At 42.6% G+C, this 27,593-nt stretch overlaps 1 long non-coding RNA gene and 1 pseudogene across 1 annotated transcript in view; one reads left to right on the top strand and one right to left on the bottom strand.

Moving 5' to 3' along the window:
- Positions 1 to 13,435: 13,435 nt before the first annotated feature.
- Positions 13,436 to 27,593, bottom strand: part of LOC137301157 (uncharacterized) — a 239,109-nt gene continuing 224,951 nt past the window's right edge. The window contains exon 4 of the long non-coding RNA XR_010958235.1: positions 13,436 to 15,170. This is a non-coding gene — a long non-coding RNA (uncharacterized lncRNA). The remainder of the gene's footprint in view (positions 15,171 to 27,593) is intronic.
- On the top strand, positions 22,705 to 23,423 carry LOC137300771 (small ribosomal subunit protein eS1-like; annotated as a pseudogene).

Here is a 27,593-nt window from a genome sequence, read left to right as displayed (position 1 = left end):
AAACCTGAATGATAAAGATTGTAGAAGGTATTCATCATTGGTACAAGAGATGAATATTATTGGGCCCACCCTTTTGGTTCACCTAATTACTACTTCATGATTTATTTATTCTTTCCTTCTACTCTTTCCCAACTTGGTGGTGTCCTTGGAGATTGGTTCCTCAGTTAGGTTTCTCAAAAACAGTACAACTCTACACAAAATAAAAACAACTGTTCCTCTATGATCACCAGAACTAGTTCTGCTCTCCAGTATCCAGTTTACAGCATGCCAGTACCGGATGTGACATTAGAACACACTGAGCTATAACCAGATCAGACATAAATGAACTGTCAGCATTTTCTGTCTGAGCGCTGTACTTCACAAGAATTGACACAAAGACAAACACAAGCAACACTACCAGAAGTGAAAGATTTGTTAGCTTTTACCCAGTGAGTGCCATACCTCAGGGGCATTTCATCCTTTTCTCAATGCAGCAAGAGGAAGCCTGCAGGTTACACTGCGGCAAGCATTTTCTGAAGGAAATATGTATTTTGCACTTGTTGTGGCATCTTTCATCTTGTGATTCTCAGTCTTGGGGTGGGAGTTATATCCTGCAGCAGTAACATGGCACGCTGAGCTTTCAGTCCCATTGAGCAAATAAAGTGTGACAAAGACACCTGTCTCGTGCCAAGCAATGGGCGAGTGAACTGCACTTGAGAGATCTGAAGAGCCTGACCCACTGTCACCTGTCATGCAACATCCAGTCAAAACAAACCTTTGATAGTCAAATGGGAGGGGGATCATTTCTTCGACAGCACCTCCCAAACCCGCGACCTCTACCACCTAGAAGGACAAGAGCAGCAGGCACGTGGGAACAACACCACCTGCACTTTCCCCTCCAAGTCACACACCATCCCGACTTGGAAATATATCGCCGTTCCTTCTTCGTCGCTGGGTCAAAATCCTGGAACTCCCTTCCTAACAGCACTGTGGGAGAACCGTCACCACACGGACTGCAGCGGTTCAAGAAGGCGGCTCACCACCACCTTCTCAAGGGCAATTAGGGATGGGCAATAAATGCCGGCCTCGCCAGCGACGCCCACATCCCATGAACGAATAAATAAAAATTTTTTAAATTACCATTTTGGAATGAGGCAGAGCCAAGAATAACCGAGTTCTGCGTCACTTGACAACAGCTACAAGTGATACAAAAAAGGGGGAGACTGCGGGGTGATTTTGTATAAGGGTATGTAAGATAGTAAACGACATGGAAAAGGTAAATCTGGAACATTGCTTCAAACTAAATTGTGAGCAAGGACAAGGGGTCAGAGGTTCAAACTGCATTCCGATGAAAATTCCGCCATGTTGCTTTGCTGATAATTATCAATGGAAAGTTATGACAGTGCCTTTCCAACAATACAATGTACTTTTAAATTAAAAATCATACTTGTGACGGTCATCTTGCTGCGTTTCCTGGTTTCTATCTCCCCTGCTTTCTCTCTCATGTCTTTATCCCTGTTGCCCTTCGTTGAATTTCCTCAGACTAAGCCCCTACCCTGACTGCAGCAGACAAAAATGTTAATGGTATAAAACTGCAAACCATTCCTTCTCCACACACAACACTCTAAAGAATTAAGACATGTATTATAAATTAAATAAACACTGAGCTAGCAATGGGAAACATAACTGCATCCATCTATAGGGCTGATAATTCAATCTGTGTTGCAAGGCAGCTCATTTCGTGCAATTTTCCATTAAAATATCTATTTATTTATTTTGAAGCTTCTGCCCAGGTACAAAGTAATTCATTTATACCAGGATGTTTCAACGATTATTCTTAAATCACCTCCTGAGTAAGAAGCAGTTAGGAAAATCCCTCAAGAATAATCTCACATAATGTTAGTTTTCCAACATAGCTTAGCAGAAATCCTGGGAACACCAAATAATAAAATACTTTAGGCCAATAAAATCACCCGACCCAAAAGCCCAATTGTCTGCCTGGATAGTTTTTATTTAATGGGGCATTGCGTACACAACAACAACTTACATTTTTATAGCGCCATTAATGTAGTAAAACGTCCCAAAGCGCTTCACAGGAGTGTAATCAGACAAAATTTGACACTGAGCCAAAGAAGAAAACATTATGGGATTGTTGTCCATTTGCTAACATTCAAATTTATTCAAAGACATAGGTTTTAAGTAGTGACTTAAAGAAGGAGAGAGAGATTGAGAGGAAAAGAGGTTTGGGGAGGGAATTCCAGAGCTTAGGGCCTAGGCGGCTGAAGGCATGGTCGTCAAATGGTGGGATGAGGGAAGTTGGAGACGCACAAGAGGCCAGAATTGGAAGAACGCAGAGTTCTTGGAGGGTTATACACGTGATGTAATTACTGTAAGATTACAGGAATTTCATCTGCTGGTGAATTGCTGGGACTAACACTCCCCTTTTCTTAGTAAAGAAAATTAGAAATTTATCAACATAAAACATTTTTGAAAAATCAATGAAATTACATCATGTGACCAGAATGATCATTATCTTCTTTAGCTGATTAGTCATTAGAAAGCCCTCTAATAAATTCAATTACAAAGCATGGTAAGAAGTACTGTAATAATTCTGGGTCTTGTTCTAAATCTAATTCCCTGTTCCATATGCCAATGATTATGTCAGTGTCTGGGCCAGTGTGCAGACACCAATCCACATTGAAAGGTCATATCTCGGAGTGTTCTAGCAATTAGGATTAACTTGTTATCTCCTTCAATTGTCCCTCTCCTCTTCCTCCTCCCTTAAAAGGTAGGGCAGGGCAGGGCAGCCTTTAGAATCATAGAATCTAACAGCACTGGAGGTGGCCATTTGGCCCGTCGTGCCTTTGCCGGCTCTTTGAAAGAGCTGTCCAATTTAATCCCACACCCCAGCTTTTCCCCCATATCCCTGCAAATTAGTCCTCTTCAAGTACGTGTCCAATTGCCCATTGAAAGTTCCTATTGAATCTGACTCCATCACCTTAACTTGAACCTTTAGTGACTTCCAACAGAAATAAAAAAAAATCATTGCAGTAGAATCACAAAAACAAATTAACTTTATGAATATATTACCCAGCCAAAAAAAACACAGCTAAACCACTGCAATATGTAGGAATATTGTACTAACATTTTTTTTCAGTAGAAAAATCATTAAAACTAATATGATTTACTTGCTGCAAAATCAAATATAGCTTAAAGAAAATTACAATTGAGCTCCCCTGATGGCTACATGATCCAATTAAAATACAGGTGTTGCCCAAGTGGCCATTTACCTATGTGTGCGTAGGCAGGGAGTGTTGGTTGAAGCAGGGGAATCACAATAAACTCTTTCAAAACCCAGCTAAATTCCATCCACATTCATCATCCACCAGCACTCATCTTCTAGTGGGGTGGGGGGGGGTTGTCTTTAGATAGCGATCAGAAATGAGGACCCTGGTTACTTTTTGCTTTCCCTGGCCTGAGGTAACTGAGGCCAATTGTACTGCTTTCCAGGTTGAGTCATTGGATATTGATCACAAGTGGGAACCCTGGCTGTATTTTCTTTCTCTCTCCTCCTTAGCCCTGGGGTGCTGAGGCTCCACTGTTACCTTGGCTATGATCATTTGACTGGATACAGATCAGGGATGAAACCTCCCTGGTCTGTGTGCCTCAATCGACACAAAGGGGATACATTTGGCAACTGACCTACTGTGGGAGTTATGACCATATATATTTTAAAAAAAAAATTAACAAGGAACTCGCGCAAATTTCTAGCTCCGTGATGGGAATTTTCGCGAGAATATAAATGCATTTTATCAATACAGACTGGGGCATACCAGTGGTAATCTGTTAGTGGTGTATTGACTAATTAATTTCTTCCTCAGCTTGGCAAAATATATATATGTAATATTACAAAAATAGTACATCTAGTGCACGTTCACTGTCTATTGATATATCCAGCGTGTATATCTATTGAAACAGTTAGCATGTTTATCTATTGATATATCCAGAATGTATATCTATTGATATACATAGCATGTATCTCTATTGGTATATCTAGCATACGTCTTCTGTCTGTCAATACATCTACCATACATTGCATGTCCATCACAATTTTCTCTGTCACACTTCAAGTGTCACATTCAATTTCAGTGTCACATTGCCAAGTAAAGTATATAAAAAAGAGGAACTCTCCATGAACAAAAAATGCTGGAGCTGGGATGTCGATAGTCTCTTAGTTCACATCTACATGAATTCATCCAGTGTTTACCTAACACAATTACACTTTGTAGTCATAAAGTAATGCAATCCTACATTACAACAGTGACTACACTTTGAAAGCACTTTACTGGCTGCAAAGCGCTTTGAGACAACCTATGGTCATCAAAGGCGATATATAAATGCAAATTCATTTTTTCTTTCTTTAAAGGGACACACACCTACACCTGGTATAATGTTCCTGATGATATAAAATAGTGCATCCTTTGATTTACAGTGAGCAGCGCATGGCAGAAATGCTTATTAAAAATTTTACAGCTGTACACACTTCCTGTCTACAAAACTTTACTTCCTGCTGTCACATTTTGTTACACCTATGTCCATGTTTATAATTGAAGCTGTGTATGTTAACTTGTTGTGCTGTAATCACACCCTCCCGCCAGTGGTGGCAGTGTAGTGCCTCGGGTTACCTTCTCCCAGTTCCACAACCTGTACTGCAGAGAAACATTTATATTCCAACCAATTCCACTTCTATGCTTCTCAAATTGCTGTAAGTGTTCCTACTTAATTATCAATAATACAAAATCAGAGATATCAAAATAAGGACTGAATATAACTATAATCTTTCAAAGCCTGACTATAATCTTTCAAAGTTCTCTAGATTCAGGAACTGTCCCTCTGGATTGGAAAATTGCACACGTCACTCCGCTTTTTAAGAAAGGAGAGAGAGGGAAACCAGGGAATTATAGACCAGTTAGCCTAACATCTGTTGTGGGGAAAATGCTGGAGTCTATAATTAAGGATAGGGTGACTGAACACCTCGAGAATTTTCAGTTAATCAGAGAGAGCCAGCATGGATTTGTGAAAGGTAGGTCGTGCCTGACAAACCTGATTGAATTTTTTGAAGAGGTGAGTGGTGAGAAGTAGTGGACAGGGAAATGTCAATGGATGTTATTTATATGGACTTCCAGAAGGCATTTGATAAAGTCCCACATAAGAGACTGTTAGCTAAGATAGAAGCCCGTGGAATCGAGGGAAAATTACGGACTTGGTTAGGAAGTTGGCTGAGTGAAAGGCGACAGAGAGTAGGGATAATGGGTAAGTATTCACATTGGCAGGATGTGACTAGTGGAGTCCCGCAGGGATCTGTCTTGGGGCCTCAATTATTCACAATATTTATTAACAACTTAGATGAAGGCATAGAAAGTCTCATATCTAAGTTTGCTGATGACACAAAGATTGGTGGCATTGTAAGCAGTGTAGATGAAAACATAAAATTACAAAGCGATATTGATAGATTAGGTGAATGGGCAAAACTGTGGCAAATGGAATTCAATGTAGGCAAATGTGAGGTCATCCACTTTGGATCAAAAAAGGATAGAACAGGGTACTTTCTAAATGGTAAAAAGTTAAAAACAGTGGATGTCTAAAGGGGCTTAGGGGTTCAGGTACATAGATCATTGAAATGTCATGAACAGGTGCAGAAAATAATCAATAAGGCTAATGGAATGTTGGCCTTTATATCTAGAGGACTAGAGTACAAGGGGGCAGAAGTTATGCTGCAGCTATACAAAACCCTGGTTAGACCGCACCTGGAGTACTGTGAGCAGTTCTGGGCACCGCACCTTCGGAAGGACATATTGGCATTGGAGGGAGTGCAGCGTAGGTTTACTAGAATGATACCCGGACTTCAAGGGTTAAGTTACGAGGAGCGATTACACAAATTGGGGTTGTGTTCTCTCGAGTTTCGAAGGTTAAGGGGTGATCTGATCGAAGTTTATAAGGTATTAACGGGAACAGATAGGGTGGATAGAGAGAAACTATTTCCGCTGGTTGGGGATTTTAGGAGTAGGGGGCACAGTCTAAAAATTAGAGCCAGACCTTTCAGGAGTGAGATTAGAAAACATTTCTACACAGAAGTGGTGGTAGAAGTTTGGAACTCTCTTCTGCAAACGGCAATTGATACTAGCTCAATTGCTAAATTTAAATCTGAGATAGATAGCTTTTTGGCAACCAAAGGTATTAAGGGATATGGGCCAAAGGAGGTATATGGAGTTAGATTCCAGGGGGGGCACTGTAACTTCTCTCAGCCTATTACAACTATAACTAAAAGATATACCATACCTTCTGACTAACGGTGAGCAAGGAGGGATTTACTAGTCTTAGCAAAAGAGAGAGAAACCTCATCATTGACCTACAGCCTGAATGTTAAAAGCAGTTGCAACTGCCTTCTGATTGACCTCAGCAGTTTCTAAGTAGTTACAATTATCTTGATTTGCCAATTTTGACTATTAACCGCAAAGGCGAAGGCCAGATTAGCAGCTAAACATCACAACAGTGCTGCAGACTCTCAACTAGTCGTGAACGATGCCTCAGCAGATCTGCTAGTTTTCAAATGAAACGTAGAGAGGGAACATTAGACTTAGCACCGTGATAACCGATTAAGATACATTTCTTCAAAGTCTTAACCAAGCTAGCTCTGGGGACCGAGTGGAGTGCAAGAAAATTAGCCTCAGTCCACATGCCTAAATAATATATGCACATGAACTTGAATTGACCACAAAAAAATTGCATTCAATAGTCTGTACTCCTAACATGAATGGAGTAATTATCAGAAATTCTGCATTTTAATAATTTTGATGAATTGCCTTGGATAGGTAGCATTTCTGAATTGTTCCTGTGCTTACAGTCAGACAGTGATAGATAATTATCTACTGACTATGATGGAGAATGAGGTAGTCATGATTGCAGCATGAGCTGGCACACTCAGACACTGAACAATGCTGAAGAACAGGTATTGACATTGTGATAGATGGTGACTGAATGGAGGGAATGAATAAAAAAAAATTAATGACGTAAAACTAAAATCCAATTGAGATGATTCAGATGATATCTTAAGTCAACATCGTTCACAAATTTTTGGTTGAGACTCACCATGGCTTGTAACTCTGTTTCACCTGAAGACTACACTTGGCCTTGACTCCCTGTGTGAAACAATACACTAGATCAATTAGTAAAACATAATAATTAAAAACCGAAGCTTCTAATGGCTTGCTGGCAGCAAATAGTGGGGAAGCACAGTGGGGAACAACATTTGGGCTTCGTCTGGGAGCAAACTGTGAAGCGGGAAGCATTGGCAAGTCTAGAACAGCAAGCAGGTTCAGAGGCCTGAATTAGAGCACTCTGTAAGACAGGGAGTGAAGGCAGACTTGGTGCAGTGAGGGCAGCTGGAGGCCAGTACTGGGAACATACTGGGAGGTGTGGAGCAGGGGCATGCACCAACATGGCCAGAGGCTTGAACTAGGAAGGGACTGGAAAGCACCTGGCATACTGGTCCTAAGGCCCAAAATTGGAAGGGTTTTCATAAGAAGCAGGTCAGAACGTGGCTTGGGTTGGGCGGGAGAAAAATCAATCCAATTTAGCGTGAAAAGCTTCAAAATCACATTAATCAGAAGAATAAAGGAAGGAGGATTTATAATATAAATAAAACCATTAATATACAGGAATTCTTCTGACTCTATCTCTATTGAAGAAAGGATATAATCACAGGACCACCAGTTTACAGTAATCAGTCAAATTTTGTTTTTGTAAAACAGTATTGTAGGAGTGTGAGTAATAGTGATAATTTCGAGCTTGAGTTTTATAATTTTATACATATTTTGATTGAAATTGTAAATCAGTGTCCTTGATTGCTAGTCAAAAGTTCAGTTCCGTTAACTATGAGGTTAATTTTATCTTTCACTGTTTTTAAAGCCTCCGACACATAGGAAGATAGCAGGGAAAATTTTGCAGGAAGATAAGAAATTGGTTACAAGAAACGTGTGACAGTACTGGGGTGTTGAGGGGGTTGTGTTGTAAGGGTGGTCTTGGCGTCTGGAAATGGGAATCAGGAGCATTTTGGAGGGTTTCAAAAGTCTTAAGGTGCTGGACTGGTGATTACAAGGTGTGGGAGCATTGGCAAGGGAAAGTATAGTACTTGGGAGCATTGGGAAGCGGGCATCAAGGTTGGAAAGAGCAGGAAAGAGATATCAATATGGGGGCAATCCTGGCTGTAGGAGGAGTGGTGGTGGGGTGTGAGAGCACTAGGATGGGGCTGCTGGGTGTGGCAGAAGTGAGAGAGTGAATGTGGTATGGCAGCAAAGGGATGACAGTGGTGAGGTGTGGGAGCATTGGGAAGGAGGATCTGGGTGTGGAACATTGGGGAGGAGAATGCTGGACATGGGAGCATTGGGAGTGGATGCTGGTTGTGCTTCTGTTGGGGAGAGGGTGCTGAGTTCAGGAACACTGGAGTCACAGGTTACAAGGTACGACTGATAAAAGCGCAGTATTGATTAGTAGTGAGATGTAGGTATGGGTGCTCGTGGTATGTCCAGGCAAGGGGGGAATTTCTTTCAAGGGTTTCTTGAGCCGTTGGGGAAATCTGTATTATTTAAGATACAGCTGAGTAGTTATTTAAATCAAAAATGCAGGTTTCCCCAGATCACTGATGGGGAAACGTTGTCAAGAACTCCTCCTCCTCCTGTTAGAATCCAATTCCCAGTGCCAGCCAGATTACAGCTTTTGCCACTCCAAGGGAATTCTGAGGCTTGAGATTGGAAGAGGTCAGGGGTCATGATAGTGGCAGCAGTGATGGGGAGGAAATTTGGGAATAAGGGGTGACGAAAGCAGTGCAGAAGAAGGAGACAGCATTTTAATAGTCCGAAGGTGGATGGCACTTGGATAACAGCATCGCGGTACCTTGGAGTCACAGCTGATAGACTTAGTTGTTTGTGAGCAACAGCGCCACCTACCTTGGAGGTCAAACGTGAAAGACGCAATCAGGGTAAGTAAAATGAGTAATTATGTTTCATCATGGCTGGAAAGAGTAGCAGAACTAGACATGACATGAAAATGTTACAGGAAGTAAATGTTACTTGACAGGAAGTACACACCGATGCAACACTTTTACTAACAGATCTCCAATGATATAGCTCACAGTGAGTCAGAGGGTATGCTGGTTTCTTTACCTATGTACTCAATTTTTATCTTTTTCTTATCTCAAAGTGCAGCAAATGGCACATGATGATCGGACGATATATCAATTTAAAGATAGGAACTTTGTGTTTAGGAGCGTGGGAGGGGAATGGAGGTGGACTTTGGTTCTATGGGGGGTGGTATGAAACTTTGGGATGGAGGTCCTGGGTCTTGGCATAAAAGTGGTGGAAGTTTTTGCAGGTCCTGGACTTCCGTGGAGAGTAAGGTTCCTGTAGTGTAGTACTACTAAAGTGGGTTGTCCTGCAGTTTGCCAGCAGGAGTGTATGGATCCTGGGATTTACCAGCAATGGGGAAAGATTGTGGGATTTCGCAGGACTGAGGGTGGGAATCTTGCAGATGGTAGCACTGGGGAAGGGTCTTGGTGTTTAAAATGACTCAAGGGATGTCCTGGGGTTTGGCAGCACTGGGGAGAAGCTAGTTCCAGCATCTAGCAGCACTGAAAAGGGAGACCCACAATCTGATAACGCAGAGAGTTCGGGGTCCCAAGGTCAGCGAGCATGGAAGAATCTAGGCAGGGAATCACTTCTACCTCCTCCACCCCCACTCTTATGTGCCCACCACCCCCCAGTATTGCCTCACGACCTGCTGCAACTGGACCCCCCCCTCAGTCTGACCTTTGTGTCTGCTCTTGGTCTCCCTTCCTACCTTCCACCCCTGCCATTATCCTTCCATGCTGCTGACTGATGCCACTAGGTGGGTGGGCAGCTGGTACCAGCGGGTAGTGGGTGGGCAGGAGGATAATGACAAGGACGGTAGTCAGAAGCTAGAAGCAGGTGGAGTTGTATGGTCCAGCAGTATGCTGGGGTGCAGAGTTGGAGGATAATGGTGCCTTCATCCTCTCCTCCCTCACCCTCACCCTCATCATCTTCCCGTCCCCGAAATCATTCTCCCACTATCACCCCATCTCCTTCCGTTAGGCCCATTGCTTCTGTCTGTTCCCTCCCCCTCCACCACCCTCCCCTCCATATCCTTCGCATTCCTTTCCCACCATTCCGCTCACCCCCTATCACCCTCTCCTAAGCCTTTGATGCCTTTGCCCCCTCTCCTTCCTGTCCCATCCCCTTTTCATCCCCTTTCCCCTCTGCCCCAAAGCTTGTTTCCCCATTGGTCTTTTAAAATGCCTCTTGCACTGATGTTGTATTTGTTGACTGTATACAGTGGGCAATTGCAGCATCAGTGCAAAAGGCTGCACCATTCATTTCCTTAAGAATTCTGTTCTGCATCAACCAGTGCTGAGTGGCAGATCTATGAGAAAAGAGTCAATCACACTGCCTTTGTGGTCCCAAGTCATTTAAACATTCATGAGTCTGAGTGGCTGTGTGGAGATACCTCCGCACTCAGGCAGCAGTATTTATAATCTTCCACATTAGCTACACTGATAACAAATGGATTCTGCTTCAAGCAGGATTGTGACAGCTCCTGTGTAAAGCAATAGTGACGGTGAAACTTTGGATCAGACAACACCACCTGCATAATCAATGGGCTCAGCAATTAATGAATAAAGTATCAGGCTGGTCAGATATGAGGGTCTGGAAATCAGATCCCGCTCCACCTGTTTTACAGGGTGCCCAAGGGTCCAATATGGTGAGTAGTGTGCCATATTGGATCAGGCCCCTCGGTAAGCATCCAGGGTGCATGCTGGAAGTATTAAACACGTTTATCATAATATTTGAATAAGAGTCCACACGGACACTCAGTGGCACAGGGGCCACTGAAATGAAAGAGAGGGACAAGGGTTAGCGTTTAGTGTGAAGGGAGAGCAGCGAGAGTGGCCGCTGAAAGCAGCTGCAGTGTGTCGTGCAGATTGTGTGGGGTGAGATAGCAGTAAGAATGGAAAAAGAGGATAAGGGGTGAAGGAACCCTGTGCGACATCTCCTCCAGCGCTGCCACTCGCCACGGCCATGACTCTCCCCCTGCCTGTGATGGCCAGTACGCCTTCCTCCAGAGGGGAAAGGGTGGGCAGGCGGGCTGAGAGGTAAGATTCTTACCGTGGCAACTTTTTGTGGCATTGCAGCCATGTCCTTGGAAGCTAAGCTCCTGGCCATTGACTCCTCTCAGCGACCTCTTCCCACTGGCGGCAGAGGTGTTACCTGGAGGGCTTTCTACGCCTCCTGGTGGGGGAGGTGGGAAGGATCTCCCTCCTCCTGTTGACAGCCAGTACCAAAGCCTCCAATGCTATATCCAAGAACCTGGATGCCATCTCAGTATCTTGTCCACCCATTTTAGCCCTTTGACAACCTTCCCTTTAGGAGGCCCAATTCCCCCTCCCCCCACCACCGCCAACAGGCATCCAGGGCTCTAAGGGTTAGATTATGAGGAGAGATTACATAAACTAAGCTTGTATTCCCTGGAATATAAAAGGTTAAGGGGTGATTTGATTGAGGTTTTTAGGATTTTGAAAGGAATTGATAGGGTAGATAGAGAGAAACTTTTTCCACTGGTGAGGGAGTCAAGGTGGCATAAACTTAAAATAAGAGCCAGACCATTCAGAAGAGAAATTAGGAAACACTTCTTCACGCAAAGGGTGGTAGAAGTGTGGAACTTTCTCCCACAAAAAGCAGTAGATGTTAGCTCAAGTAATAATTTTAAAACTGAGATTGATAGATTTTTGCTAGCCAACAGTATTAAGGGATATGGAGCCAAGGCAGATGGATGGAGTTAGGATACAGATCAGCGATGATCTCATTGAATGGCGAAATAGGCTCAAGGGGCTGAATGGCCTCCTCCTTTTCCTATCTTCATATGTCCAACTAATAAGCATCGTGGGTAGCGCTGGATGCGCGCCTGGCTCATTATAACGAGCTCCACGCCCGTTTCCAGACGTGATCGAATTTCTAGGTCACAAACTCCGTGACACATTAATTCTGCAGCAATTAGTGTTATCTATTTTACTGATCTGCTTCTTGGAATACAAGTTGGAGACTAGAATCACAGCCAGCATTTAAAGTATTCAAGCACTGCCAATTTTGTGTGACCAGAGTTGAAAAGTGTAGGAGAGAAGGTAAGATAAAACAAGGTGGAGTGGTTAAGTGATGCTCAGCTTAGGTTTTAAAAGCCTGTAGATTGGGGGAGAGAAGGAGTTCTGTAATGTTTCCTGGGAATGATTGAGGTAGAGTAGGAGATAGTTAATGGTGTGTTACCCATAGTAACATTCAAAAGTGGAGCAGCCTTTCAGTGTACTGTAAGAAGCAAGGCTCTCATCTTAATGCCAGTTAATGCCAATTGATGTTGACAGGCAACTGGGAGTCAGACAAGTCGCTGGTGAGGACCTGAGTCAGCGAATCTGTTGAAGATGATTCATACAAATTGGGTCATCTGCATACATCAAAAGTTTGAATATCTAAATTATGGCAGTTCAAATGTGCACAAAATAACCAGAGAATACACAAAGGATGGATTTCATGCATACACCACAACAACCTTGAATGTGACCAAATGACCAGACTATCGGGCATGAACTGTTGCATTGTTTAAAGGCAGACCACAGTTTCCTAATCCTGGAGGGTATTTTAGCCCTACCCCAATTATCTCCCTTCATCTCCTGAAGGTGGCATCCCATGCTGGGGTATCGATCCATGCGTACCATGTGCTCTCCACTCTCACCTATGTGTCCATTCTTCATGTGAGCCTAGACACTGAATACCAGCCAACTATTGAATTATGGGGAGCATTAAGACCAAGCCCAATCCTGTCCTCACCCAACATTCACATTGCCCATTTTTCAGCAGGGGGCATCAAATAGCAATCGGGGGCATAAATCCTGGCTGATAGTCGCCCTCTCTTTCCAAGGAATGCTGAAACCAATTTTTTGCACAAGTAACTCAAAACAAACCAAGGACCCAAACTGGGATCTTCCTGGTTGGTTTGGCTCAGTACACTTACTGCCTGAAACATAGGGAGCTCTGGAAACATAGCTGAGGCAAGGAGACCTTTATCTAATGACTTGTGATTCCAATAATGCAAAGATAAAATTGTGAACTTTCATTCTGTATTATTCCTTTTGCACTGAGCCTGTATTGTATCATTGCACCTGTACTATCACCTGTAATAAACCTTTACCTTTGCCCATGACTCATCCTCTGTTCATTCTCTGGTTGAAGTAATGTAAGCTGATTATTGCATAACGCTAAGTCATATCAACCCTTAAGAGAAAGCAGACCAATAGCTAGTCCTAGAAATTCAATCTTATAAACTAACCATTTCATGTGTGACGAGCAGGTCCAACGAAAGAAATGCAAATTTTCCCATTAGTGTGGGAAGCTTGAATACAGAATGACATCAAAGAAAGGTCATTAAATGGTAATTAAGACATTAGGCCTGAGGAATTATAGGAGCAAATGACAAGCGCAGTGGCGTTACAACTTGACTGCAGAAACGGCCAAAGATTACAGGTTTATGTCCCATGTGGTTGGTAATTAATTAATATTGATAGGCCTTCAATCACAAAATAATTGATTGAGAGTTCTTCATTTTCTATGGACTTGCTCGTGCCTGTGTAATCCAATTGTTGGATAGGGTTATCTGCAGACTGAGAACGTCCCTGTGTTAACAACTTTGCTGTTGCTGTTTCCACAGCGTGTGCTTTTCTTGCTGCTGTTGAGGGTGCTGAATTTCAAAGTTGTCCAATCTGTATCAAGATGTTGAGTGCCATCCTGCCTGATCTGCTAGTTGTGGGTGTCAGAGCTTCAGTATGTTTTTAAATGCTTGCTCAGCCTACCCCATGAGTGCACGCCATGTTTGAGCTTGCTGGGCAGAACGTACTTGGGAAATCTGTCATCGTCCAACTGACCAACAAGTCCTGCCAATGCAGCTGTGCTTTCATTAACATTGTTTCAACATGTAGACTTGACAAGTGCCACAAAGACCTGTTCCCTGGAGATCATTCAATACGGAACAGCCTGTAGATACATTGAGCCTACGGATTATCTGGTCATTCGTTTATTTGCTGTTTGTGGGATTTTGCTGTGCACAAATCGGTTGCCACATTTGGTTATATAATAACAGTAACTGCTCTTCAAAAGTAATCCATTGGTTGTAAAGCACTTTAGGGTATCCTGAAGACGGGACAAGGTGCAACTTTAGTGCAAGATTTTTCTTTCTTTAATGGTCCATGCAACTGCCTAATGCCAGTTGCCAGGCAACTGCCCAATGCCAGGGATCTCCTCTGTCTAATTGGCACAGCATCAGGTCTTAAACCACACAAAATTAATAGGCACTGATCTGTATCGAACCGCATTCACCATCAGTCGTGGCCCTCACCACCCCATTAGTAGAACTTTGCTGGCTTTGCCCACTTCACCCAGTGCTATGAGTTGTACCACAAGTTGACCTGTTCCAGAGCGGCAGGTATGATTGACATACCAATGTGACCTTTATGGCAAAGATAAAAGGATAAACTGTGAATGCAGGAAATCAGAAATAACAAAGTGCTGGAAAGGCACAACATGTCGGTCAGCATCTGAAAGAGAAAAGACAGCTTGATGTTTTGGGTGTGTTTTGATGAAGGGTCCAAACCCGGCCAACATTCTGCCCTCAACCCACACAACCAAAACGAAACAGATTAGCAGCTGATTATTCTCATTGGTGTTTGAGGGATCTTGCTGTGCACAAGATGGCAACCACATTTGCCTACATATCAAGTCACTGCACTTCGAAATAATTAATTGTGCGTGAAGTATTTTTTTGACGATATGATAAGGCGCAAGTCCGCGCGACATTTCCATCATTTTCCATTTTTGATTTGCGAGTAAGTAGTTATTAACACTACATTAACTTCAATCATAGAAGCCAAATGTGACATTCATTCTTTGCAAATAAGCAGCTTTTCAGTGCCTCCTGCCAGTTGATCACTGATCTGTGTTGTCATGGCGCCGTTGGGTGTCAGGGAGATGTGGCTGCCTCCTGCTGGCCGAGCTGGGGTCTGTGCAGTTTCTGAGATAAACCTGGAATATTCAAGGATAGCTATGAAAAACAACAACAACTTGCATTTATATATCACCTTTAACGTAGTAAAACGTCCCAAGGCACTTCACAGGAGCGTTATCAAACAAAATTTGACACCGAGCCACATAAGAAGATATTAGGACAGGTGACGAAAAGCTTGGTCAAAGAGGTAGGTTGTAAGGAGCGTCTTAAAGGAGGAGAGCGAGGTAGAGGCGGAGAGGTTTAGGGAGGGAATTCCAGAACTTAGGGCCTAGGCAGCTGAAGGCAGGGCTGCCAATGGTGGAATGATTAAAATCGGGGATGCGCAAGAGGCAAGAATTGGAGGGACGCAGAGATCTCGGAGGGTTGTAGGGGGTTACAGGGATATGGAGAGGCGAGGCCATGGAGGGATTTGAAAACAAGGTGAAAATTTTTAAATCGAGGCGTTCCCGGAGGAGGGCCTGTACATCACAACAATTGCATGAATCTCTGTAATAACACAGGTTTATTGAACCCAAAAAATTTGCTGAGAAGTTTTCTGCCGGTGAGTGGAAAAACTACAGCCAGAAATATGATCAATTATCACATTTAGCAATTTGCAGTGATCTGCTGTGGGCCAGGTTGAGCTTGAATATCTCGGAGGAGGGAGAGAATGTGGGAGAGGTAATGTCTAGGTCAAAAATAATAATTTAATTTAATTTTAGTCTTGAGAGATGAACTAGAAACCCATTAAGAAATTTTAATTGTTTGACCTGTTGCAGCAGAAAGCAGGGGACTGCTGTATATAAAGAGTTGCTGTGCCTTTGTTAACTAGGTACGATCCGTTTAATATGTTTTAATAAAATTGTACAATATGTTTATCTTTCTTAATAATATTTATACATTTAATCAACAATGTGAGGAAGAAGGGATTTTCTGGAAAACCCCTTATTGTCTGTGAAATGTCAAAATGACCTTTGAGGCTCCACAGTTTGTGATTTTCAATTTCAGAGCCATCATTAAAATAATGAGCTCCTCAAACCAAACAATCCTGAAAACAGCTCCATTTTATTTGAAAGATGTAAGGTATTCAGATAATGAAATGCAAAACGAGATTTATTTATGGAACGATTGAATGTGTCTGCAAGAAAGACGAACATGAAGCACAGGATGAGAAAGGGCCATTTTATCCCATCCATCTAGCCTCCTGAAGAAAAGTACTGTAGAAACACTCAGGATCCCTAAAGGTAATCGTGGAAAACTCCAGAATATTCACTATTTACAGTTTGCTATTCACTCCTGTCTTGCTGTCCCTCACAGATAGTTCTCCACAGTACAGGAATTGTTGTGTCACATGGAACTTTTGATACTCTTGGATGACACATGTAATCAACAATCCCATTTCCAGCAAGATATTCGTCAAGGATTTAATTGTCTCAACCTCAACTACTATACATTATTTTATACTTTTCCCCAGAAGCGTATTATAGTGCCGTTCCGTGCAATGACCCACCAAGCCATCAAAGGAGCTCCCCATGGATCCATTTTTTACTCCACCAAACTCCCTGGTATAAGTGTGGAGATGCACTTCATTGGACTTTCTGTATGAGGAGCTGTTGAGGGACCTTGTCATGAACCTCTATGTTCTGATCTGTAGGTATGGGCCGTAAGTGCAACATGCAATGCCAGTGATGTAGTACAAAGGCTGATCTTTGTCGAAGTTCCCAAGTGATTATACGATCTAGTGACGACATGAAACAGTGAAGTTACCACAATACAGCCTTGGCTATATTTTAATGGTATAATTATCATATGTACAAATTCTCGTATGATAGGAAGCTCTTCTAGCCCCTCTCACACTTTTGGAGGAAAAGCTTGCTAATTGACAGGTGGTCCCTCCTTCCCCCCTAACCTTTAACTTCTCTCTTCATTGCAACCTTTAAAAACATAAGAAATAGGAGCAGGAGTAGGCCATACGGCCCCTTGAGCCTGCTCCGCGATTCAATAAGATCATGGCTGATCCTCGACCTCAACTCCACTTTCCCACCCGATCCCCATATCCCTTGATTCCCCTAGAGTCCAAAAATCTATCTATCTCAGTCTTGAATATACTCAATGACTGAGCATCCACAGCCCTCTGGGGTAGAGAATTCCAAAGATTCACAACCCTCTGAGTGAAGAAATTCCTCCTCATCTCAGTCCTAAATGGCCGACCCCTTATCCTGAGACTATGCCCCCTAGTTCTAGACTCTCCAGCCACTGGAAACAGCCTCACAGCATCTACCCTGCCAAGCCCTCTCAGAATCTTACATGTTTCAATGAGATTACCTCTCATTCTTTTAAACTCCAGAGAGAATAGGCCCATTCTACTCAATCTCTCCTCATAAGACAACCCTCTCATCCCATGAATCAATCTAGTGAACCTTCGTTGCACTGCCTCTAAGGCAAGTATATCCTTCCTTAGTTAAGGAGACCATAACTGTACACAGTACTCCAGGTGTGGTGTCACCAAAACCCTGTACAATTGCAGCAAGACTTCTGTACTCTTGTACTCCAACCCCCTTGCAATAAAGGCCAACATGCCATTTGTCTTCCTAATTGCTTGTTGTACCTGCATGTTAATTTTCTGTGTTTCATGTACAAGGACACCCAAATCCCTCTGAAAACTAACATTTAATAGTTTCTCACCCTTTAAAAAATATTCTGTTTTTCTATTCTTCCTACCAAAGTGAGTAACTTCACAATTTCCCCACATTATACTCCATCTGCCACCTTCTTGCCCACTAACTTAACCTGTTTATATCCCTTTGCAGACTCTTTGTGTCCTCCTCACAGCTTACTTTCCCACCTAGCTTTGTATCGTCAGCAAACTTGGATACATTACACTCAGCCCCTTCATCTAAGTCATTAATATAGATTGTAAATAGCAGAGGCCCAAGCACTGATCCTTGCGGCACTCCACTAGTTACAACCTGCCAACTTGAAAATGACCCGTTTATTCCTACTCTCTGTTTTCTGTCCGTTAATCAATCCTCTATCCATGCTAATATATTACCCCCAACCCCATGAGCCCTTATCTTGTGTAACAACCTTTTATGTGGCACCCTTGTGGAATGCCTTTTGAAACTCCAAATTTACTAGATCCACTGGTTCCCCTTTATCTACCCTGCTAGTTACATCTTCAAAAAACTCTAATAGATTTGTCAAACACAATTTCCCTTTCATAAAACCATGCTGACTGTGCCTAATCATAGATTCCAGCATTTTCCCGACTCCTGATGTCAGGCTAATTGGCCTATAGTTCCCTGTTTTCTCTCTCCCTCCTTTCTTCTGGTCCTCAATACTACTATGGTTAGTGCACTTTTGAACGTTCCTCTCTGTTCCTCCCAAGTTACATGATCTTCCTGCATCACTGCATTCTCACTGTGTTCAGATCATCTCCTCCTCTAACTCATTCTTTCCCAGCACCTCAAAACTGTGGAACTCCTTGCCCCTCTTAGTCATTTCTTCCTTCTATAATCTTCAGGTGTTTAAAACCCAAGCTTTGTTTCACTTAATCACTACTACTTTATATACCTCCTCTTCCTTTCTACGTTTTAATCTTGATGGTTTCTTGCACTATGGACCTTGGCCCTTCATCTGGATTTCTCAACGACAACAAAAAAGTAAATCACAAACAAATGAATTGACCCACTTATTGAACAGGCTCCTCACAAACCTCAGGATATTGACCTGTGTGGTGACCCTTCAGTATTTATTATTTGTAGTCACTGACTGTCTCCACTTCACCTGTGGATATGTGCAGTAGAAGTCACAAGGCACAGTGAGATTCTGATAGACATGTGTGTCAGCTCCTCCATATGCCAGTTGTTATTGATTCCCCTTTCCCCACAGCCTGTCAAACAAGATACATGCCTTTACTTTCTGTGGCTTGATAGACACTGTAACTAACTGACTGAGGAAAGTCAGTTAGATATTTTATGTCTTTGTTTCAAAAAGTGCATTAGTCTTCGGACTGCTCCATCATCGGCAACAAAGCATTGCAGTTGGTCAATTACAATCATCTCACCCATCAACTGTCTAACCTGCTGCTTTGCAAACCTGTTTAGAAATATGATGCTATCTTATAGTGACTGTTACATGGTCCGGTTGGGATTGCTGCCCTTGGTAATGCTGCTAGACTCAGTAAGAAGCAAGAAACTAAGTGGTATTTGTCCCAGTAGTACTGCTGTCAGATGTGCTTGTATCATGAGCCTTCCATCTCTGCTGTCAAGTTCCTGACTTAATGGGGAGGTTACACTTGCAGCGGTTCAGTGGTGAGAGACCTGGATGACTGCTCTCTAGGGTCCCTTTGATGTGCAGATCCCCAAATGTGCTTTGTGACCACTTTTTCCACTGCTGGTCTTGTATGAATGTCTTTCAAGTTCATCTAAGGATCAAAGTAATTTCTTGTTCTTGGCATCAAGATCTTAGTTGTTCACACTGGGGGATGATTTGCTCTCATCACTATGTATAGGGACATTAAGAATGCTCTTTTTGAATGTAACCTTAAAAGTGGGAAGGAAAAAAAACAGCATTAAGAAATCAAAACGGTTTTGAGGGTTTATATCGAGGGGGATTGAATGCAAAAGCGAAGAGGTCACAATCACTATGTACAAAATGATGGTTGGGCCACATTTGAAACATTTTAAGTAGTTTTGGGCTGCTCGCTATAGCCGTAAGAGAGTGCAACACAGATTTATCAGGATGACACCATGGATGAGGAGTCTGATTTATGAGGAAAGGCTAGAGCAGCCAGGACTGTATTCTCTCAAAGTACGAAGCTTGAGGAGTAGATTTGATAGACGTGTTCAAAATGATAAAAGGAGTAGACAAGGTAAATACATGCAGGTAGATTATTTCCATTTGTAGGTATATCGAAAACAAAAGGCCATGACCTCAAGATAAGTACTAGATACATAAAGAAGGAGATTAGAAGAAATCTTTTCATACAGAGTTATTGGAGTGTGGAAAGCTTTTCCACAATCAATGCTACAGCATTTAAAAAGGTACAAGATAATTACTTAGAGAAGAATGTAAAAGGGTAGGAGGAGAAGCAGGAAAATGGGACTGTGCAAGATGGGTCTAAATTGAGTACAGACAAGAAAGGCCAAATGGCCTCTTCCTGTGCTAAAATTTCTATGTTTTTTATGTGGCTGCATATAGCGATCAGAGCAATTCCTTCTTCATTGACTTTAGGGTAGGAGGATGAACTCCAGTTCCACCTCCTCTACTGACTTCAAAAACATCGCTGTAAATATTATGGTACTGCTTGGGGATCCAGCCAAGACTGTTGAAGGTGTATCTTCAATCTACCTTCTCCTCCTGGTGGGAGAGAAGGAGATATTTGTTGAATCTGGCTTAGTCTAGAATTATAGAATCACAGAATGGTTACAGCACGGAAGGAGGCCATTTGGCCCATTGAGTCCATGCCAGCTCTCTGCAAAAGCAATCCAGCTAGTCCCACTCCCCCGCCTTATCCCTGTAGCCCTGCAAATATTTTCCCTTCAAGTACTTATCCAATTCCTTTTTGAAAGCCACGATTTACCTCCACCACCCCCTCAGGCAGTGCATTCCAGATCACAACCACTCGCTGTGTACGCTGTGTTTAACAACTTCGAGAGAAAATGTGAAAAAGAAATCAAGAGGGCTCAACAACAATATCTCTAATAGCAAAGGGAGTGGGAGGAGAGAGTGCAAGAGAGTGAGAGAGGGGTGCCAGCCATTCTTTACTGCTGACAAGGTATGTAGATAGTTCCAGGAGCATACATGCCAACCTATAAAACTCAAAAAAAAGCTGACTAACAGCTTGAAAAAAAGTCACCAACACAAAAAGCAGCATGCAACTGAAAAACGGTCCCAAATACAGGCCTATGACCAAGAGCACTGCTTCAAAATGACTGATCTAAGTTCAATTCCTTTTTATTACTTCAGACTTTAGGATTTTTATTGGTATTGGGATCATATTAGTATGTTTTCTGTAGAATTTTTTTTTGCAGCAGCATTGGATATAAATCTTTTTGAAGGGGTCAAGTGAGCTCTGATTAATCAAAATGTATTTCCTGGGGGTGATGCCTTGCTCTTCCCCTTCCAAGAAACTTTTTAATACGTTTTCCAGCATTTTGAAGTGTTTTTTGAAGTCAAAAACAGTTCATTCTTGACCAGTTAGACACAGATAAATTTTAAATGTTAAAATAAAACCAGTTATGAGTCATAATTGACTCTAGACTTTTGCACCATCGAAAGGTATACCCAGAGAAAGATTACATGTATGCAAATATCACAACTCAACGAGGTAATAATGTAAACAATAATGAACGAAAAGCTTACTTACAACATCATAAAATTATTGAAGCAGGCATAAAGAACATTCTAATGGAAAAAAGCATTGATGTAAAGAAAATAATAACTTGTATTTCTGTAGTGCTCATCAAGTGCAGGAAAATGTTACATTGCATTTTGAATTAATGTGGAAAAACACAGCAATTAGCCAATAAATATATGGCGTGGGAGCACCAAGTAAACTTTTAAGCATTTTCACTCTCCCTCTTCCAACCCCCACCAGCCATTCATAAGTGCACTCTGTCATTTCTCAACCTAGTAGATACTGTAGCCCATTCATTACCTCCTCTTTCACTGCTATAACATCCCCTCCCATCCATTTCCCTTCTCCCTCTCGTCCCATCTAATTCCATCCTTAACCCTGTATTCCACCCTTCCCCTTACCTTGCCATGCATTTTGCCCCCTCCTTGAATTGCATTCACCCGCTCTACTTAGTCTCAATTTTCCCCTGCTTGCTCCTACCTGAGTCCGGTGAGTAAGGCCCTGCTCCTCCTTCGTGCCATTTCCAGCGCTAAAGCCCCAGATTGCTGCCTCTGTACAATGGAGGCAGGAGCTCTCAGTCTAGTGAGAGTTACTACCTCCAATGTACAGAGATGTAAATTGAGGCCATCAGTGCTGGGAATGCATGAAGAGGAAGAGCAAAGCCTGTCTAGTTCATTAGCCACTGGACCTGGAAAGAGCTGGATGGGTGGGGGTGAGGAGTGATAATTCCATTGATTTCTGGGCACAAGCACGAATTGTGCAAACAAGAGCTCAAAAAGCTTGAGTGTTTGCATGGAAAGCCGAGAGTTGGTATTTATGCTTTGGCTGTGTTTATTATTGGATAATTTCCATACATCCATCCAGGTTCTTTTGATTTCAGAAATCACATTGAATCACTCACTAACTCACTGCCTCCTATGAGAAAAACAGCTGCCCGCTTCTTCAGCACCTCATGTACAATAAAATACGTTTGCTCTTTGTGGATCTAGACTTCCTTAGTCTTTTTTGTTGATCAGTGAGTTTATACAATTGCTATATGTCGGTATTATCAGATGAAACCTTATAGAGAATCAAAGACCTAATTTCTGGTTTGTAAGGTAGTCAATCCAATTATTGTAAGGTGTTGTTATTTTGTCATTTCAAATTGCCATTAATGGTGAATTACCATGCGAATACAGATAATACTATACCGATAGATCAGCTATAATAACATGAACATGCAGAGCAACATAGCAATTGGTAAAAACAAGAGACTGACCAGAGGATGGAAAAAAAGGGGGGCAAGAAGATGATCGTTGACTCTTTTTCCAAGAAGGACCATTAAGGCTTGGGCAATGTTTAACATTAGGAACATGGGCAAAACTTTGGTGACCAGATCCAGAAGGCTCGAAAGGCCAAGGTTTTGAGGTGAGTCTTGCCAATTTGCAGAACGATAAAGTGGCCTTCCCCAAATGCAAGGTGATTATGAAAGACCTTCAGGCCAAGAACTGTCTGGCTAACTTTCATGGCATGGACTTAACACGTGATGAGCTGTCACCAAAAAATGGTCAAAAAGTGGCAGACCATGAGTGAAGCTCAAAATGATGTCAAAACCACCTGCGGCTTCTCTTCTGTGTTGGATTCACCAAGAATCGCAATAACCAGATTTGTAAAACCTCTTACACTTAACACCAGCAGGTTCGCATAATCCACAAGGTGATGATAGAAATCATAACCCATGAAATACAAACCAATGACCTCAGAGGTTATCAACAAATTGATCCCAGGCAGTATTGCTAAGGACATAGAGATGGCCTACCAGACCACCTACTCTCTCCATGATGTCTGTGTTCACAAGGTCGAGATGCTGAAGAAGCCCAAGTTTGTATTGGGCAAACTGATGGAGCAGCTTCGTGAAGGAGAAAGTGGCTCAAGAAAACCATCTAAATGAAGAGATGTGCTAAAGTAGATAGAGTCTCCTGTTCAAGAAACTGTCTTTAAAAAAAGCCTTGTATAATTAAACATCTCTGAAAAAAAAGTATCCAGATTAACAAGAACTATTTGGTTTAAAGCTAAAGAGAGGGAACGTAACCACAAGATCTCATCTGACTTTGTGAAAAGCGTCTGGTCAAGTACTGATTGCCTCTAATCTCCTCACTACATAGCGCAGGTTATCCTGTCTGTATGTGGCGTGGAAACATTGTGAATGCATGGGGATGAGGTAACCTGTAATCGCTTGCAGTAGGCACAGGTCCCGTTTATGCATTTTAATGAAGTGGGAGGAGGTTCTCCTAGTCTCATGCCTCATTCTCTTCTGTCTGCACCTGAGTGCCGCCTCAAGATAGCTGGCAGAAGCGCTTGGACTGCGCCCCTCCACAGTCTGGGGTGTCGGAAGCACCCTGAACTAGGAAGACAGCATGTAATTAATTTCCTCCCCCTCTCCCCCAGCACAGTCTTCGCGCCTTGGGGCATTTGAGCTTCTTCTGGAGAGTAGCAGCCGGTAGGCCCTAATGCTGGCAGCCAGGAGCTTCTCAGGCCTGCAGCTATGCTCCCCTTTCTACCCCGATTCCAGCGCAAGGCCGTACCAGGGGGTGGGCCTGTGACGGAAAGGCGCCTCTCACAGGCCTCAAGAGGAATATCGGCCACCATGTCTCTGCTTAGCTAGTTTCTCCTACAGTCTACCCGTGTCAGGAATTCAGCTTTCTGAGGAATGATGCGCTTTGAATCACTCTAGAATGTAGCACACCGATTCTACAACACGCTTTACTAACCAATACTGCAGTATGTCTTAGCTTTTTTAACATGAAAGCAATCAATTTTGTTTGTCTTCAGCCCAAACAACCAAATAGCTTGACAAAAACAGTCTCAGTGAGGTATCAACCAATGGTAGAAAGTCTCCCTAGAGTGTCACTACCTTGCCCAAAGTAATGGCTTCGACTGATTCTCTTCATTGTAAGTTTTAGCTTCCTCAACATTTTTTGAAATAAGAAGCAGATCACTTGACTATTTGGTGCTAATGAGCCTGTCTGTCTTTCTCACGATCTCACTCCCAATGTGCTCAGCACTGCTTTTGGATCAAACAGCTTGCCTGAGTGAGTCACTCTTTCCATAAACAAATCACAGCAAGAAATAAAAAAAATCACTTCTGCAAGGATTTTTTAAAAAAAAATCGTTCTCACCCTTAGAGCTGCACAGCTATAAACAATCAAACTGTTCTAATGGTAGGCAGCTGCTCTGAGACACTGCTGCAGGTGTGATTCAACACATTGTATTTCCTATAATACTGCACTTAAGGCCTGTGAACCAGGTGTGATCTCACCTTGTGGAGAGGGGCACTTGAAATAATGAAACCTGCCAGTCCAATTTTGGCGGTCATAGGGATAGGTATAAAGTGCGACCATCAAATGCACATGTGTTGCTGAGGGAGAGGGAACTGCTGCTTGTGGAGAGCAGCAGGCCAGGTTAAACATCAGAGATGTGAGAAGGGATATATATTCTACAGCTTTCCTTGATCAGTTTTTGGCGATCCAGGATTATTTATGTAGAACTTTCCCTCAGGAGATTAAGTGAGTGGGATGGAGTCTGCGATAGGTGGTACATGTAGCAGGGTTAATGAGCTGAATGGCTTTTCCTCATTCCATGCTTAATTATTCTCTAATACAATCCTACAAAGTGCTATACAATATACTAAACAACAGAATGTACCTACCCTAGGACACACACACCTATCCCGGCACAGTGAATACAAGAATGTAACAGTCAGACAAGGTCAGGCAGCTTCTTCCAGTTGTTGTTGAAATTCTCTTGATTTCAAGCTGGAAGATTGGGAGAATCCCAGTAAAGAAACTAGAATGGCATGGGTAGGGATTTCCCACTAGTCAGTGAAGAGGAGACTCTGTCCATGTTTGGGAATGTGACACAACCCAGAAGTACATTGCCTGAGTTTAATGCAGGCTCGACCACGCTCGACCACCTATTGGCCTTACTTGGGATTCTCTTGTAAAATTCCCCCTATACTGTTGAGTTCCTCCAATGCATTGTGAGTGAGCATAGGTCAAATGTGCCACACCAGGGAGGGAAAGTTCTCAGTGGCAATTGACCCTGGGCAGTACTAGAATTACATAGCATTTACAGCACAGAGACAGACTATTGAGTCCACCACAAGCCACCTCCCAACCTACTTCATCTAACCCTATCAGCATATCCTTCTATTCCTTTCTCCACCATTTCTTATCTAGCTTCCCCTTAAATCCACCTTTGCTATTCGCCTCAACTACTGCATCTGGTAGCGAGTTCCACATTCTAACCACTCTCTGGGTAAAGAAGTTTCTCTTGAATTCCTAATTGGATTTATTAGTAACTTCAGCGACTCTATATCCTTTTTCTAATATGGAGACCAGAACTGTGCAAGTGTTCTAAGGTTCCTACTGATGGGTGATTATTGAATTCGAAGCAAATTCCTGGGAGCAGGTGACTTGCCCATTCACTTGAGGGGTGCTGGACTGGGCATTTTTTTGCAGCGGACGTCACAGAACAGGGGGAAGAAATAAAAAGGCTGATGGTAATGTTTGTGGCCTGAGGCAAAATAATGATTCTTGATAACAGCTGGTTTATTTCATTGTCAATGCTGTCCATTACTGTAACAGCTCCTCACTTAGTGATGATGGTCTTTTGCTGCTCATGTCACCTTTGACCTCTACACAAGCCTTCCCTTCAGACAGTTACAAAAATAAATGCACTGTTATTTATTTATTTACTGCGGCAGCGTTATCCGAAACATCCCGATATGGTACGAAAATCACACCAAGGTTATTCGCTGATTGTTTAGAAAGACTCTCAGCATTCCTTGTTAACTTGCTCCTGTGAAATTCCTTTATCGGCTATTTTATCAAATAGGTGCTAACCTATTTATTTTAAATACTTTAGCGCCTCCGTTAAATATCGCATATTGCAATTTCAACCCAATAATGGAGGAAGACATCCCAATGTGCTATATGGCCTGATCATGCATTCTTTCTAAATGTATGTAGCACACAAGGAAAATCTTCCACCAGTGTTTAACGCAGAAATCTTTGGTTTAAAAAGACCCAAGATATTTGCCAAACACTTGGATAGTGACTCATTAAAGAGAGGCAGTCTCACCATCAGGACCCTAATAAAGAGGGGCAGGTTCACCCTTGGGATTCCTGTGAAATAAAGTTATTCGCACCATTGGGGCCCCATCAAGAAAAGGAAGTTTCCACCCTCCGGATTCCTCTTGAATAAGGGAGTCCTGTCATCACAATTTTAGTTAAAAGGGGGTCGTCTCACCATCAAGGAAGCCCATCAAAAAGGGGTTCTTACTATCAGGATCTCTATTAAAGAGGATGTTATGAGATCTTTATCAGAAACACCAAGTAAATTGGGACGAGTACAAATGAGCTCTTCCAGTTCCATATCAAAGGAGCCCAAATCTGCCCTGCCATTCAGTCTCCAAGTTTACAGTAATCTGTTGCAGCCTAGAGAGCCCATCCACCCATCTGCTGCTGTTACAGTCCCCGCCACTTAAAATGTCCAAGTTTAAAATGGGCAGTCACTTATATTGGCCAAAAAGCGATAACCATTATCCATTTGCATTAACGTCAATTTCAAAGTTGCCGGTTATAACGTCTTAAATGCTCTGTTTATTTCGGGCAGAAACAGCTGTGCTTACTCACCAAAACAGATTATCTGGTCATTATCACATTACTGTTTGTGGGACCTTGCTGTGCACAAATTGGCTGCTACTTTACAACAGTGACTACACTTCAAAAGTATTTTATTGGCTGTAAACCGCTTTGGGACGTCCTGAGGTGGTGAAAGGTGCTATATAAATGCAAGTCTTCTTTCCCTGGATCAGCTCCCTCATCCGCATCAATTCCATGGATTTACCTTTCACCCCCTCCCCTAGGCTCGTGGACTCTCCAAACTGACTTCACCCTGTCTATAAGTTAATATCATCCTACCATTGGACCTCAGGTTTTAACTTTGGACTCTCTTCTACTTTCTGCTGTTTATGACTATGACATATCTATCCTAATCTCTGGCATGCCTACATGACCTGAATTTCCTCTTAATAGGGGTGTTCAAAATTATGAAGGGT

The sequence above is a fragment of the Heptranchias perlo genome, chromosome 32 (assembly GCF_035084215.1).
Source record: "Heptranchias perlo isolate sHepPer1 chromosome 32, sHepPer1.hap1, whole genome shotgun sequence".
Taxonomy (NCBI): Eukaryota; Metazoa; Chordata; class Chondrichthyes; order Hexanchiformes; family Hexanchidae; genus Heptranchias; species Heptranchias perlo.
The sequence above is the reverse complement of the archived record's forward strand: the minus strand, read 5'-3'. Positions and strand labels throughout refer to the sequence as shown.